This window comes from Chelonoidis abingdonii, chromosome 1, assembly GCF_003597395.2.
Source record: "Chelonoidis abingdonii isolate Lonesome George chromosome 1, CheloAbing_2.0, whole genome shotgun sequence".
Lineage (NCBI taxonomy): Eukaryota > Metazoa > Chordata > Testudines > Testudinidae > Chelonoidis > Chelonoidis abingdonii.
The window spans coordinates 59,328,986-59,338,974 of NC_133769.1; the positions used below are offsets into that span (position 1 = coordinate 59,328,986).

At 42.4% G+C, this 9,989-nt stretch overlaps 1 protein-coding gene and 1 long non-coding RNA gene across 2 annotated transcripts in view; one reads left to right on the forward strand and one right to left on the reverse strand.

Annotated features, from left to right (window-relative positions):
• The window catches only part of TMEM117 (transmembrane protein 117), a 363,574-nt gene that overhangs the window by 27,395 nt on the left and 326,190 nt on the right, over window positions 1-9,989 (forward strand). The window lies entirely within an intron of this gene.
• Window positions 116-1,752, reverse strand: LOC116836608 (uncharacterized). Its single transcript, XR_012655862.1, has 3 exons — window positions 1,665-1,752; window positions 679-791; window positions 116-580 (listed from the first exon to the last, which is right to left on the reverse strand). It is a non-coding gene; the product is annotated as an uncharacterized LOC116836608 (long non-coding RNA).

The window sequence follows — 9,989 nt, forward strand, 5'->3', positions numbered from 1 at the left end:
ATCGAGGCAGAGGGAAAGATATCTAGAACCCTATGTTGGAAAATCTTTAATGCATTTGCCATTTCTCATGACAGTTTGGCATAGTTTCCTAAATTCACATAAGATCAGGGCTGTAGATTAATTGACCCAGGTAAGACACTGCATTAAAATCTTTCCATCCTCTTAACTTTTTGGCTAAAAAGAACCTATTGGTCAGATTGTCGATTTGTGTTTTAATTCCTTCCCATAAAGTAAAACAATGGATTAAGAAAGTTACACTAAGACTCTTTAAAAAATTGCTTACATAAGCAAAAATTAGAGTAATGGCATAGTATTCCCAAAGCCATTATATTTTCTTGCAATATATCAAAATGTCTTTTTTTAAAAAATACAGTAGTAAAGATTGAGGTATAACTTAAAAAATACTTGATAATCTCTTGCACTAAAATAGTCACTTCATTGTCTTCAGTAAATATCAATGGCCTCTTTTTTGCCGACTTTCTTCCCCTCAACTGTATGTAAAAATTTCTGGGTCTGGAATTCTTCCTCTAGGTGTAAAGATTGAACTGTTTTTTACTTGAAGTAGCTGGTTATTTTCTTGCTGCAGAGAGCGAGAGGGAATAGATTAAAGTTCCTGTTAATACAGTGAAATTTACATATTGACAACAGCTGGTCTATACTGAACAAGATGGACTTTACCTCCAGGGCAGTATGGGTAAACTGCAGTTATTCCATAGAGATGTGATCTCTGCTCTGGAAGATACTCATCAGTAAGGAAGCCATTGTCTTTATTCACAGCTATAACACCATCCCTATTAATAAAAGTGAGAAATGCTTTAGTCTCCCACAGAAATAAATCCTCTTTCAGGAGTAGTTCTATGTTCACAGAATTTAAGACACAAGGTAACTACATCAAGCCAATTCATTGTGCTAGTTTTATTATTTTAATCAGTACAGGACAGAATCATTAAAGGAACTTTCCAAGGAGGTGGTATTGCCTCCCAAATTTGTGTCCTGGAACATTTGGGAAGGATGTACAGGTTTAAATTGAAAACAATGTAATTAGATTGCATTAATGCCTGCAGTTCCTTGGTGCCAGCACTGTTACTAAAGGGCTTTTTGGAGTGGGTAGAAGAAACATGAAGGCGGCCTTCGTTACGGGGCATGTTTGGAAAAGGGAGTCAAGTTTTTATTTTTAAACACCAAGAGTTTTATAAAAATATAGCTATAGCACCATTCATAACTGGGAAAGCTGGGGGTAGGTTCTTTTAAAATAATTATATACGTTTGTACGCTGCTTTTAATGCAAAGTGCATATTACATTTGGGCCTCCATTGTCAGGACTACTAAACAGCTGGCTTGAGGAATATGGGGTTGATTGTGTCAAATACACTGCAAAGATAGTCACTTTCACAGAAACCAACTTGTATATTAGATTCACTTAGGGGTTTTCAACTGAATTTTAGCTGGCTGTAGTACTCAGGAAACTTGGAAAATGAGAACTTGATATTTTTGTGAGTTAACATTCAGTGAAAGCTGAACAACTGCTATGGAACAGAAAACTCCCAAACCACCCCATAACTGTCAATAATACAATAGGCTGGATTGCTGCTTAAAGATGACATGCTGGCATTTGCCCTTAAATAGTTAGGCTAGTAACTATTATGCCCTAGATCGTTGCCTACCTTCTCCATTCAGTGTGATAAAAGTGATTGGCATAACTAACAATACTGAAGGGGTAGTTGAGGTTATTCTGAATGACACGCCTTCCTGTTCCATCTGGTAACGTGCACTCCAGCTTCTTGGTACCTTTTACAAATAAAACATTTAATCAATCAGGCAAGAAATAGTGTATTTTCCATGGAATTGTATTCAGGCTAGAAGGCTACAGCATACTGTGGCCTAATGATGATCATCAGAACAGTTCTGATCAGTAAATTTGTATCCTAGGTCCCTTCCTTCTAAAGAATGTGAAAATCCACATAACTGAGGATAACTAGAATTTTGGTTTTCCAGGGTGTGTTCTTTACCCTAGAGGGATTGATTCTATAGTGGGAGTATAGAGACTGAAATGGAATTCCCAGTTTGACAGCACGTATGCATCTACCTCTACTCAATCCACTACAGGGGCATAAAGGAAAGTACTTTTCATATATACTTGTTCATAAGCCAAATTTTTTTTGGTTAAAAAGTGAAGCATTGAAGGGGGGGGACAGCTTATTAATGGATCTTCACCAAAATTTGCTGATTAAGCTCTATTCAATTGAATAATACTTAGTCATTTTGTTTACCTGGAGCATTCACAGGCCTGGAGCCCCTCAGCTCCCAGCGGCTGCACTTGTTCCTAGCCCATGGGAGCTGCGGGACATGGTGGCCAGTATGTCCCTTGGCCCACACCACTTCCCACAGCTCCCATGGGCTGGCAATGGCAAACTATAGCCACTGGGAGCTGAAGGGCTCTGTGCCTGGGAACACTCCAGCTAAATAAAACGTCCTGGCCCACTAGCAACTTACCCTGATGGGCCGGGTGCCAAAGTTTGTCAACCCCTGTGATACAGGGTCAGCTTATGGAAGAATGATACAGGTTTTGTCACTTTTACCTATCCATCTTGGGGGGGGTCGTAAGGACCAAGCCCAAGTCCCAGTCTAAGGAGGAATCTGGTATCTCCAGCCTCCAGTAAACAGTTTCAGACTGAGCAGAAGCAGATGACAGCCTTCAAGCTTGGGGGCGGACGAGCACCCAACCGCCTCTCAACTTCTAACCGATCTGGTTGTTATAAAACAAGGCTTTATATAAGAGACTTTCTGTGGACAACGGAAGACTGGCATCCACAAAAACAGTTGGGGTTCCAACTAGGACCGGGGAAGCTCATAGCTTAGCCATGCATTCCAGTGGCCATGCTGGGGTGAACAGAACAAAGACAAGTTGGGGAATTCCTTCCACTGGAGGATTGGCAAGGACGTTGCCAAGTGTGTCCGGTCTTTGATGGTGTGCCAAAGAAGTGGGAAGCCCCAAGACCAGGTCACAGGCCCCTCTCCAGCACTTCCCATAATGAGGTCCCATTTCAGCAAGTACCTGTGATATTCTGGTCCTTCCCAAAAAATACCCCACGAAAGCAGTACATATTAACTTTCGTGGACTTTGCTACGACAGGCGAAAGCTAGTAGCTCTAGGCAACACTAGGGCTAAACTGTGTGCCAGGCCTAATAGATATTTGCCAGGAGGTTGGCCCTCCGATCTCTTATGGATCAGGACAAATTTCTGGCAGGGACATGAAAAACTGTGGAAATCATGGGTGAATCACTTGTCCACCCATACACCAGCAAACCAGTGGCTGGTGGAAAGGTTTAATCGAACTTGGGGACCATGATACGCTATTCGTCAATGAACACTCCAACGATGGGACCTAGTGTTTGCAGCAGTTAGGTTTCACCATTTGAACTTGTGTATGTCCATGAGGTTAAGGGCCATTACAGCTGGTGAAGCAGCAATGGAGGGTTACGCCTTCCAGGAACTAACATTCTGGACTTGTAAGCAACCTACAGCACCCTCCGACCCCTTAGCCCTTGCTAAAGAAATCTAAAGGATGCTCAAACCAACAGGCGCTGGTATGACAGACATACCAGAGAGTGTTCCTTCAAGGTAGGAGACCGGTTATGGTCTGAAGGCGCAACAGGCCCATAAATTGGAAGCATCATGGAAGGGCATTTCATGGTCCAAGAGCGCTCTGGGAGCTGTTAACTACCTCATAGCATTTCCCAATTCCTCCCTAAAGCCCGAGTTGTACCACGTTAATTCTCTCAAGCCCTTTTATTCCAGATGACTTACAGGTTTGTAAGTTTACAACCAGGAAGGAGATAATGCTGAATGGCTGTATGGTTGTCTACGATGAGGAAAAGTATGTGCGTGGGAAGGTGACTCTCTCCACAGCTGGAGACGTCTGCAGCTGGCAACAAATCAAAGAGGTTGATGCACTCTCCCGTGAAAGTTCCCTAAAATAAACATGGTTAAAAAATGCCTTACGTGTAAATATCTGTGTTTAACATAATTAAGTGCATATGTAAGATGCATGTGTCATTGATCTGTTTATTCTAGAGTCTAGGGGAAATCACTGCCGTGTGCTTCCACATTATCAGATTTGGGGACGTGTCAATAAACAGATAGTAAGAATTATAGAACAGAATACTTTATATCTCTCCTGACTGTAAAGGGTTAACAAGGTCAGTAAGTATACCATATGACCTGGTTCACTGACCAGAGGACCATCAGCGAGGACAGGATACATCTCAAATTTGAGGGAGGACAGTGTGTGCTGTTAGAATTGGTGGTGGTTCTCTCTGGGTTCGAGAGTGACAGACGTGCAACCAGGTTTCTCTCCAATCTCTGTGATTACAGCTCTATAAGTTCAGAACCGTGAGAACTAGGTAGATAAGGCGAGTTAGACTTATGTTTGTTTTCTTATTTGCAAATGTGCATTTGGCTGGAAGGAGTTCATTGTTGTATTTGGGCTGGAAGGAGTTCAAATTTGTATTTGCTGAAAGGATTTTAATTTGTCCTGTATACTTAGCTGGAGGGTATTCCCAGTGTTATAGCTGAAAAACCTGTACCTAATCCATCTTAAATTACAAAGAATTTTACTGTTTTTCCTTCTTTAATTAAAAGCTTTTCTTGTTTAAGAACCTGATTGTTTTTTTATGCTGGTGTGAGACCCCAGGGGACAGGGTCTGGATGTCACCAGGGAATTGGTGGGAGAAAGAAGTTAATTTCTTCTGTGTTAGGATTACTTCTCTCTCAGGGAGAGTCTGGGAGGGGAGAGAGGAAAGAGGCAGGGAGTGGATTTTCCTCTCTGTTGTGATTCAAGGAGTTTAATCACAGTAAATCTTTCAGGGTAACCAGGGAGGGAAGCTGGGAGAGGCAACGGTGGCGGTAAGGGTTTGCTTCCTGGTATTAAGATCCAGAGGGTCTGAGTCCTTTGGTGTCGTGATATTCTGAAAATTCTTAACTGATTTCCCAAGTGCCCCACAACAAAACATCCAAACAGCCCAAATATAGTACTGTCCTTGAAGCATCTTTCAAAAAAAAGTGAGTATACTCAGAGAAACCCTGCTGCACCAAGGTTAATACTATCTGATAGGAGGGCTTCATGCAGCCACCAGAATGGACTTTCAATATGTCAGGCTGATCATTTAAACCAGTTTTTCCCACACCCATGTACTACTGAAACTAGCATGACATTTATAAATGGGCATAGTCATGTCTGCTTGTTGTGGCAGGCACTAAAGTGGATGCAACTAGTTAACCAAGTCCTCCACCAGTGCTGGACTTACTATGCGCAATCTGAATATTACCTGCAGCTCAAACCAGGGCCTTGTGGTTAGTCGGCACACTTCTAACAAGGAACATGAACTAGGAGATGTGCTAGTTGTCTCAGGTATTGACTACCTTACAGACACCATGCCATCCTGTCTTAGGCCGGGAGGTACTGCAGACAGCAAAATATCAGCTATTTCAATAAATAGTGTTTAATGATTCACTCCAGAAAACAGTGGAATATTTGTATAGCTTCCCCTGGTTTTGGGTATATGCCAGACTTGAACTGAAGCCCTTAAAGATTATTTTAAAAGCTTCTTAGTCATGCTGCAGAGCTCACGGGAGTGGGGGTGGGCTTGGCAGGGGCTGGAGCAGCATGCAGCGCACACAGTTGCGTACTTTGTGTATGGGTAAGGATGGCCCTGTGCAAAGGAGCAGCTGATCCCTATAAAGAGCAACAGAAGGCTGCCGAGAAGCGGGGGGGGGGGGGGGAATTGCTTTATTCCAGTACCAAACCCTTCAACTTTGTGACTGAGGACTGATTGCTCATGCGCCAGACCCGACGTCACAAAGCCAAAAGGCCTCAGTGAAACTGGGAAATCTCTGTAGCTTCCTGCTGCTCTTTATAGGAGAATGAGTGATCCTGCTCAGGTGTGCCTGTTTAGGCTCATCTCACTAGGAATTACATCAGCATCCACACCCCTGAGAGAGTAGTTTATACCAACTAACTCCCAGTGTAGAGAGCGCTAGGTCAACAGAAGAATTCTTTACTCTGGGGAGGCATATCCCCCTTCCCCCGTCAGCATAGCAGCTGTTTCTCACTGAAGTGCTACACACCACACTTGTACCACTGGAGCGTTTTAAGTGTAGACAAGCCCTTAGTATCTAGAATTGGGTTGGCCTGAGGGCTATAGCCCTCTAGAGGGCAGCCACCTGTTTAAAGGATTAATGTCACAGAAGTAGAAAGAGGAACTACAGTTAGTCTCTTTGCTCTCCGCAAAATGGCCTGTAGTTAAGTTTGAGAAAGTTCATTTTACTGAACCAAATTCATAGGAGCCCAGTCTCCAAGTGACTCCAAACTCATGAAGTAGTTCCCATTAAAGCACATAAGCTCCATTCAGAAAAGGAGGCTTCAGAGACATCAATCAATCTACTAGAGATCCCCTGCATCTTATTACATATGCATCTTCACCAAGGTTCAACCTCAGATGCTGTCAAGATGTATTTGTATGTACAAACAGGAGAGTATAAATTCCTGTTAAGAAGTAAACAATCAAAACCTTTTTATTTAAGGCCTCTCCAGGCAAAGGATTTCTAAGCAGGTTATTTTGCAAGTATGTTGCCTATAAAATAAACTAGTCAACAAAATTACTATATTCAAAAAGTTAATTTATCTGCAAAGTAGGCTGAAGGCAATTCATCCCAGGAGAGGAGCAATTGTGTTACTAACACTGACAACACTGGACCAAATAAGAAACAATTTATAGGCTCTAAAGGAATTTTTGGAGCACCAACTACCATAACAGACAGCTGCAAGATGTGGGGCCAGTTTCAATGGAGCTAAGATGACACACATAGCTGAAGATTCTGCCCTCAATGTCTAACACAAGAGAAAACAGGAGGTTAATCAAGGTTTGACAAGGAATCTGGACTTCCTTTTAGGAGAAGGGAGAAATGACAATTCAGTTTTGGTAAGATTTTCATAGAGCAAGACCCAAGTTTTGCATGTGTTCTGTGCCTACTTTGTGAAGCTGTGTGATCATACCGATATTTATATATGCAAAATAGGAAGTGAATGTCTAATATCATATTTTGCATGAGAGCCCTGTTTTTGCCAGAGCACAGCTGTGGAAAACACAGACATAGATGAAGATGTAAATGTGTAGTCAAAAATGTACCCAGAATCTCAGGGCTAAGGTAATGAATAGATTCCCTTAAAATTACTCTGTATTAAAGTTAGACATAATGTAGTGATGTGTTCACAGCATAGGATTATTTTTGCAGCATTTAACAAAATTCATTAAATAGCAGAAGACATTATGTTTTAGCATACATTTGATTCTATTCTTACAAGAATGGATGATGGATAAGCATTCCTGCAAAAGACAAAATTAGAGCTGTCTGAGAAGCAAATTTCGCTCCATGACAAATTTAAGTTTATGAATATTTTTTTCATACACAATCAGAAAAGCCAAAAACGCAAAATGTTTGTGAACTGAAATCCACAATATTTTGTTTTGGAAACACCAAAATGTTCCAACAGCAGGGAAGTTTGGTGTTCCAAAACAAAATATTCTCCCAGGACTCACAGCAGCCCATTCAGTGGTTAGTTCATTTCACAGGCTCCCAGTCTCCCCTCTCTATAACTTGCTAGCTGGCCAACCCCAGGTCCCCACCAGCAAGCGGGAGGTGCCATCTGCTAAGTATTTCACTCGGGGAGCCCGGAAGCCTGGTAGCCAGCAGCTCACTGCCCATCAGGCTGGCACCAGCGGGTCGCCTGGGAACCAGTGGCGGCTCTAGGCATTTTGCCGCCCAAGCACAGCAGGCAGGCTGCGTTCAGCGGCTTGCCTGCGGAGGGTCCCCGAAACCGCGGGACCTGCAGACGCCTCCGCAGGCAAGCTGCCAAAGGCAGCCTGCATGCCGCCTCGCAGTGACGCAGAGCACCCCAGTGGCTTACCGCCCCAAGCACGTACTTGGCATGCTGGTGCCTGAGCTCACCCTGCTGCGAACTTTAACCCCTTTTAGAAGGAGCTGGAGCTTCTCTGATCAACTGTCATGTATCAGACACTAGTACTTTTTTAATGATTAAAGGGAAGCTACTTTAGAGACACACTAGATGGTAGCCTCATTTCCTGCACTAAAAACAGGTTATTTAGCATGTTGCAATCCATTGGTATCTTCTCCGGAAGAATTCATGCAACACACTAGAACCTAGTGAATCGCTACCTCCATCTGTCCAGACTTCACTCAGATTATTTTTTTTTTTGCAGAGAACCACTGAATGTTTTCATATCAAGCTAAGAAATGTGTCAGGTTTTTGTTGCTTGTTTAATTTAAGAGTCTTCATAAATAAATTTGGTGCAAAACAGGTAAATATGATCAACAGACAAAATGGTGAGTAATATATTTTATTGACCAACTTCTGTTTGTAAGAGAGACAAGCTTCGAATTCCTCGTCAGGTATTCTCACAACAGAGCTGGGACAGTAAAAGATATTACCTCTCCCTGTGACCTACCTATCTCTCATAGCTACAACACTGCATGCAAATAGTGTCCGATTACATTCTCTCCACTAGTCAGGCTCTGGTTTTTCTTTCCAATGATATTAAGGAATTATCTATTTACCAACACAAAAATTGGAGAGAAATGAAATCATTACTATTTAGTTTTCTCCATTATATGTAAGTGTAGCTTACACTTCACCTTAGCATTATTAAAGACCAGAAATTCAATTTAACTAACTGTAATTTACAGCAAGTCCACTAGAAGATGCTCTCTGTATTGGAAACAACTATTCGTTCTCCCAACTAATAATAAACCTTATATCTCTTTATGAACATGATGTATCATTAATTAATAACCACAACTATCACAGACTTTGTTAAACATAGGCATAAACCTGAACTTGCAAATAGTCAATATTAGGAACTCCAGATGCAGTACCAGTTGTGGTGTGAGCAGTTAGACACCCAATGCCAATGACAGACACCTTAGCTGATGTAAGTATGCTGAAGTCAGTGGAGCTATGGCAATTTCACCAGTTGAGGATCTTCCCCCTATTGCTTAGGAGAGGCTTGAGCATAATCTCCCATCGTAAAAGTCCCTCCCTTTATTAAATTCCCCTACAACAATAATGCTGGTCCTTACTGTGACTGGAGGACCAAGAACTCAGTTCAACCCAATCCACATTTCTTTTCTATACAGTAATTATCAGATCAGTAACTCCTCGCTTAACGTTGTAGTTATGATTTCTGAAAAATGCAACTTTAAGCAAACAATGTTAAGCGAATCCAATTTCCCATACAGAATTAATGTAAATGGGGAGGGTTAGTTCCAGGAAAAATTTTACCAGCCAAAAACTTATTTTATAGAGTAAACAGTATAGGTTCACAACAAACAATTAATACTGTACACGCGAATGATGTGAGCTTGGTTGGTGATGAAGTCAGAGGGTGGAAGAGGTGGGATAGTTCCGGGGAATGCCTTACTGCTAAAGATGAACTAGCATTTGCTGAGCCCTCAAGGGTAAACATTGTTGTTATATAGCCTCACACTCTCACAAGGCAGCATGAACGGAGGGAGGGGAGACAGTATGGCCAAAGAGACATGAGACACACACCTGTGTGTGGGAGGAGGGAGGAGAGAGAGAGAGATGTGCATGACCCTATAAGTACGCTGACACCACTTTAAGTACATCTGCCTTTAAAAAGATCAAGACGTTGAGACAGCAGCTGCAGCCAACAGCTCTCTCCATCCGACCTATCTGTCCCCACCCTGCTCATATGAAGAAGAGTCAGCGGGGGAGGAAAGGGGGGAGGGACTGTCATGGTACAATTCCCACCCTGAACCTTAACGTCCAAAAGATGGGTACAGCATGAATTCTCTAAGCTCAATTACCAGCTTATACTTGTAGCGCTCCCACCAACCAGGAATTCCAGTGCCTGGTACATGTGGCCCTCAAACCTGCCCGGGGAACCAA